Raw genomic sequence first — 7,176 nt, 5'->3', positions numbered from 1 at the left:
AGGCGGGAGTGGGAGGGGTGCTTTGGGCTGGAATCCTACCCGGGTTGTTGTCAAAACACTGGGGAGCGAGGCCCGGAAAGCAGGAGGGAAGCGATATGCTTATCTTGTCCTCAAGACGTGTTATGCCAAATATGTGTTAAGTACTATAGAGTCTCTTGATTAATCCAAGATGCCATTTCCTCATGAGGACGCTTTATAAGAGCAGGTTGGAAAGGCTTAAATGACAACCTCAGATACTTCAGCTAGGTGCAGAAGGTCTGTAGGCTGATACTAGAAGGTGTGGGGTGCTATTTTGCAATAATACAAAATCAGCCATGTTAGAACAGGCGGATTCTCCAGGATTTTTGTAAAAACGTGTTCATCAAGACTCAGAGTGTCAGTTTTAGAGGGAAAGGGCTTGGCCCTTGTTCTCTATATTCCGTGTAAAATGTTATTCGTTGTGACCTGATTCCTTGCAAAGTGGAGATCTGATAACCGCCTTGGTAGCTTTTTGCTAAGTGTGCCTACTGTTCTATTCTTAAATGTTTTTCTTTTTAGACAGTATCTTCCTTCTACACCGAACTTCCATAGTTTCCTATCTTAAAGTTAAAAAAAAAGGGGGGGGCGGGGACATTTGAGCAAAGATCTAAAGTAGGTAAGGAGAAAACCCTCCTCCATACTTTATTTTTTCTCCATAGAATTTATCTCCATCTAACATGCTACACATTTAACTTATTTGCTCTCTCTTCTTTTGCTAGAATAACCTAGATTATCAGATCCTAGAGGCCAGGGAGTTTTGACTATTTAATTCAGTGATGCATCCATAGCGCATAGAAAATGATGAATAATAATACTCTCTGAGTTTACAATCCAACTGAGAACCATTATAAATAAATGGGTAAAGTCTTACGATTGGGTGTATTATGGACCACATAATAAGAGCACTTTTTCTAGTCTAATGGGGAAGAGAGAAAGTTCAAGCAAGACTTCCCAGAAGTCACTAGATTTAATCTCCATAAGGGCAAGGCCCACCAGTCATAGTGGAAGTTATGCACTGCACCACTTGAGTAGGTACCATTCAAGAGTACAGCCATACACGCTAACCCTGGGGGATATGCTTGATTTGTTCAGCAGGACACATGATAGGTACTCAATAGATATTTTTGAACAAGCTGAGACCTGAAGGTCTACTAGTGGTGTTAGGCATCTTATCAAGTTTTATAAACATTCCCTTCTCTTTGATTCTTTTTAAAAACAAAAATTTCAGAGCCATTCAGAGAAAATTTCAAAACTCCAAAAAACAGAGCAGACAAAAGAGAGGAAGTTGGCTCATAGTGAAGCTCCATGGGTATAACCAGTAACTGTTTCATGGGAGATGTGCCCTGGGGCAAAAATAATGCAACTACAACCGTTTTACCCTTATTTGTGGCGCAGACATAGTTTTTTCCTCTTTGCTAATGCCAACATCAAAAGAGCAAGCATACATTCCAGAAAGACAACTGTCATGAATTTTACGTGGCATTATATACTTCCATTTAAATTATAAAATATTTCTTGTGATGGAACATCACAGTTTTAACATGCTTTAGGAACAATAATGACTGCTTTTCTAGAAGGAAGAATGATCACATGGCCAGTGCTCAAAAGTTTCCTATCACAACCACTGCCAATTAGATTTAAGCAGGTTTGTCCAGTACCTGTTTAGACACTAGAGCAGAGGTCCCTAAACCCCAGGCCATGGACCAGTACTGGACCGTGGCCTGTTAGGAAGCGGGCCACACAACAAGAGGTGAGCAAAGGGAGCGAAGCTTCATCTGTATTTGTAGCTGCTCCCCAGCGCTAGCATCACTGTCTCAGCTCCACCTAAGATCGTTAGGCATTAGATTCTCATAGGAGCACTTGTTACTGGTGCCAAAAAGGTTGGAAACCGCTGCACTAGAGCATTGAGTTCATCAGGCACGGACGAAAATTGTCTGAGGCTAGAGAAACAGGAAGTGGTGAGGCCTTGAAGAAGAGTGGCTCTAATTTGATAACAGTGTTTTTAAAAATATAAGGCAGGATACTCTATGTGCTATGTGTTTCACTGGAAAGAAAGCCAGCAAATTTGGGTTTTCACATTTTAAATTCAGAACACTCTTGCTGTGAGAAAGCCACTTAGCTTATAAGTATGACTTCGCCCATCTAAAGTAGGATGATAATGTGTTTCTCAGTGGATTGCTATGAAATCAAATTAAGCCATTATCAGGTAATGTCTCCAAAGGCTTTTTAAAAAAGTCCTCTTTCAGCCATCCCTCTCTCACTGTAGGTTTGTGATTTAGGAAAGGCAGTTTGCTTGCAAGTCTCAGAAATTTAACTCATACTAACTGGCTGAAAAAGAAGAATTAATTAACTTATACAACCAAAGAGCCAGCATGACTTTGACCTCAAAAATTACTGTAACCAGGGGCTCAGGCAGGATGTGAATTCTACCTCTTATATCTGCATCATCTACTTCATTCTCTCAAATCAATTTATTCCTGTGGATGAAGTGAGCAGACAACGGTGGAGGCTGCAGGGGAACTCACTGACCAAGCTGCTTCAGGGCAAATGAGATTGAGCAAATCTTGGGAGGAAATGAAACTAGGTGTCTCCCTGTCTCCCTGGTATATGAGTTCCTCATTGCTGCCTTAACACATTAATACAAACTTAATGTCTTAAAACAACAAGAATTTATTATAGCCTTGTAAGTCAGAAGTACAACGTGGGTCTCACTGGGCTAAAATCAATGTTTCGTCAATGCCGCATTCCTTTCTGGAGCCTCTATGGAAGAGTCCATCTCCTTGATTTGAGACTGCTCACATTCCTAACTCTTGACCCCCTTCCTATATCTTTCAAAGCTAGCAATGTCACATCTCTATGACCCTTCATCTGTCATTATATCTTTCTCTGACCACAGCCAGGAAAGATTCTCTGCTTTTAAGAACCCATGATCTGAGTAGCTCGCCTGGATAATCCAGGACAATCTGGCCCACTTGGATGACCCAGGACAAGCTCCTTATCCCAGGCTGTACCTTTCATCTGCAAGGTCCTTTTTGTTACATAAAGTTCACAGGTTCCAGGAATTAGGACTTGGATGTATTTGAGGGATCGTGACTCTGCCTACTACACCATGTTAAGGCGATTGGTTTGGGCATGGACATGACCCAAGCAGGCCATTTAGAGGGCTTCCCTGAGAAATTTTTAACTTGAGTTAACCAGAGAATTTTCTATGTCTTGTTATGGAGCTATAAGGATGTGGTCACTGTCACCAGAGATCATGTTTCTTACCACATGGAATAAATTGGTTTTGGAAAATAAAGTGGACTCCTTATTTACCATAAAAAAAATTTTCAAAGCCAACAATTATCCATAGTTCTGAATGTACATGTTAGGACATAATCTAAGATAATCCCCATAATCACTCCCTCTTTTCCTTGTTGCCCTTTTCACACAATATTATTAAACTATTATTTATTGAGTATTTACTGTATGTGAGGCACTGCACTAAGCATTTTACAGTTGCCTTGTGGGATAGGCTTACAGATGTGGAAACTGAGGCTCTAGAGGTTTAAGTAAAGTGATACATTTACATAGCTAATATGTGGCAGAGCCGGGATCAAAACCTCTATATATACTGCCTCATTTCTTCATTCATTCCCTCATTTTTCAGCACATACTTACCAAGTACCTATTAGGCGTATGGATCTAAGCCAGGCACTGTATTTACTAAAGGAAGAGGGGGACTGTGGACATGACAGTAAGTAACAAGCCCTTCCCCCTTAGCCAACAGTGAGCTCACTGAAGGCAGAAGTGGTATCATATTTAGCTAGTTATCTCCATTATCTAGTATGATGTTTGTTATATAATACTATTCGAGTAAACTTGGAGTTTTCTTTTACTTGGAAAGTCTGGAATAACAAAGATCTAAGCAGCTCTAAACTGGTACAGTTGCAACTAGGATTTGCAATCAAACCCAGCCAAAACATATGAGGTTGGCTTGGCATAGGATTCATCAGAATAGCAGCCAAGTTACTTTTGCTAGGGAGTAGGCTGGCTTTGTTCTAACTTAAAATCCCTAATGAGAGAGTTTATTTTAAATTAAATTAACAACTGGACAGTTTTCAATCGTTCTTGCAAAAAATCATTCAGACTATTTTTATAGCATAAGTATTCAAATCGTTTAATGCCAACATATTGATCATCACTAATAGCCAAGCTGCCATTATCCATGCCTTCGAATCATAGTGGAAAGTGAAGATCTAAAGTTAATATAAAATATAGAATTTTGATGAGAAACCCTGCTCATATTTTGCAAAGATGATAGACAGCTGTAATCACTTTGTCCTACTCCTCAGGCCTCAAGCTTAACAGATATTGTCGGCAGGTGCAGGAAATTGTCTGCAGATGCAGCAAACTGTCTGCAGATGGTGGAGTCCAGCAATTGCATCTGGCGAGACACTGGCAGCCCATCAGAGGGCAGTGTGACAACACAATTAAGAGTGGTAGACTCCTTTGCTCCCTGGACTACTTTCTTCCCTTTGCTCCATACCCATACACAAATAGAATTTAGTTTCTTTTAATCCTCCCACCCTCAAAACATATGACATGTTTTACTAACTGTTTGAGATAATAGAGTGATTTTACACCATAGTGATGCCAACAATTGAAAATTCCATGTTAAGACATCTCTGTTCTTAAACTACTTTATCTACCCTGTCTCTGGGAATTTCTCATTAGCTTCTTTTCTCTATAGCTGCACTCTACATTCTCAAAATGTTGTTTGGCATTCTTAGAAGCTCCTCAAATCTCTTTTCTCCTCTGTTTTTCAGGCTTCTTTTATGTCTTCCTTACACCAATTCCATAAGCCCGCATTTTACACTGAGAGAAATTTAACTTTTCAGCCCTTGGTTAGCTATCTTTCATATCAAAGTCTCAGTAGTACACAGTAGTAAACAAAAGGAACATCTATCCTGGATTTCTTAGTTTAGCAGCCAGGTATAATAGAGACTTTGAACATCTTTTCTTTCTAATTCTCCAACCAGTTCATCTAAACAGTAGAGGACAGCATAAGTCACTTTGAGTTTTAAGAACCAATTGCCTAAAAATTACATACAATTGTGGTAGATGGTAAGACACGTCAGTGATACAATTAGTAAATTAGTGAATAAAGCAGTATAATATAAAGTACTAATCACAGCATATATAATATGTCTAAAAGTTTATATAACAGTTGACTTTTTCTTTATGATGTCTTTTATTTATTCTAGTTCCTCTTTAGTTACTGAATGTTTGACTAAATGGATGGATGGATGGATATTTGGATGACTGAAAGTTTTGCATAATATATATATACTTCGTCCCAGCTAGTCAGTGACTAATACATTGTTATTTTATTTTATTTATTTCTTATTTCTTCTTATTATTTTTTATGCCCTACAGCACCTGGTCTTCCTAGGTGGTCTCCCATCCAAGTACTAACCAGGCCCGACCGTGCTTAGCTTCCAAGATCAGACATCAGGCTTGTTCAGGGTGGCATGGCCATAGACCATGGTCTATCTCTCCATTGGGGCACGAACCCAGGACCTTCTGTGTGTAAAGCAGACATGCTAACCACTACACTATGGAACCACGTCCACACATTGTTATTTTAGAACTAGTACAGCATGAGGGAAAAGTTCTGCCTTAGTCATCCTCTTTAAGAAGCCATGATCTTACTCCCAACCCCTGATATATGAAATAGAAATAAAAATATAACTACTATGGATGCTAACTACAATCAAAATAAAAGTTTTTAAAAAGCATTAGCAGTCCTAGTAAGTTAATGCAAATGTAGAAAATGATGCAACCCAAATCTAGACATTAGTCTTAAATGTGTGCTACTTTTCACACCAGTAGCAAAAACAAAAGTGAACAAAAAAAAAAATGAGAACAGAAGAATAGCATTAAATATTATAAGTAATAAAGATACGAAGGTGAGCAAAACAGTCATTGACATTCCTCCAGATTCCTCAAATCTCCTTTCTTCTCGCTCCCTACTCTCAAGAAGAAATGAACAAGTAATCAGAATTAATATAGCAGAAGTCAGCACATAGGAAAAGGACATAGCCTGGGCTTCCTGGATTAAAGGAGTTGACCAGAGGAAGAGAAAGAACTTTCAAACCAGGCAGAGGGAAGAGGAAAAACATGATACATTCTGGATGCTTTAGTGTGGCTAAGTATAGGGCAGGAGGGTCTATGAGGGAATGGTGAGTGGCAAGGCTAATAGCTGGACAGTCAGAGATGAACTCATGAGAATGAGGAGCTAGAGATGTAACCTGAAGGTGATAGAGAAAATCAGAATGAGCAGAGACACATGATCTTATGACTTTTATGAAGATCACCCCAATCCAACTGGATTGGGCTGAGGTAAGGGAGAATGGGAAACCAGATAGAGAGTGGTGCAGTAATTCAAGTCATAAATGATGGTAATGTATACCTGGGTGGTAATAATGGCCATGGAGACACTGGGACAAATTTAGAATAGGTGTGCCTGTCCAGAGGAAAAAAGAAAAAAAATAACCAAGGGCAATGGGTAATAGGGACAGTGAAGAGGCAGAAGAAAGGTGTTAAAGAAACCATAAAATAGTGACCAAAAAGATAAACAGAAAAATAAAAGAATGGCTTGTTCGAAAAGTATTTCATCTTCCTTCCTGTGGGCTTTGCTTTAGTGGCTAGCAAGTTTGGTGTCTGGTAATGTACTTCTTCCTAGCTTGCAGTTGGCTGCCTTCTCCTTGTGTCTTCTCATAGCCTTTCCCCTGTGCACATGTGGCCAGAGAGAGCCCTCTAGTGACTCTTCCCCTTCTAAAAAGGACACCAGTCCTATCAGATTAGGGCTCCAGCCTTATGGCTATTGAACCTTAATTATCTCTTTAATTATCCCTTAATTATCCCTATTTCCAAATACAGTCACATTGGAGATTAGGGCTTCAACACATAAATTTAGGGGGGACACAATTAGATCCAAAACAATGTCATTAAATAATATAAAATACGAAAAAGGCCTCACTTCTGATCATACTCTCCAGATGGGAACCACCCTTAATAGCTTCTGTCTATTCATACTTTTTACTGTTCTGACAAATCTATAACATAAATTAGATCATACTATAAATAACTCGAAAAAAGCTCCTTTAATTGTAG

At 39.2% G+C, this 7,176-nt stretch overlaps 1 pseudogene; it reads right to left on the bottom strand.

The window, feature by feature from the left end:
• Positions 1-5,427: 5,427 nt before the first annotated feature.
• LOC111741836 lies at positions 5,428-5,543 on the bottom strand (annotated as a pseudogene).
• Positions 5,544-7,176: the final 1,633 nt, after the last annotated feature.

Source organism: Pteropus vampyrus, unplaced genomic scaffold (genome assembly GCF_000151845.1).
Source record: "Pteropus vampyrus isolate Shadow unplaced genomic scaffold, Pvam_2.0 Scaffold82, whole genome shotgun sequence".
NCBI lineage: Eukaryota > Metazoa > Chordata > Mammalia > Chiroptera > Pteropodidae > Pteropus > Pteropus vampyrus.
The sequence above is the reverse complement of the archived record's forward strand: the minus strand, read 5'-3'. Positions and strand labels throughout refer to the sequence as shown.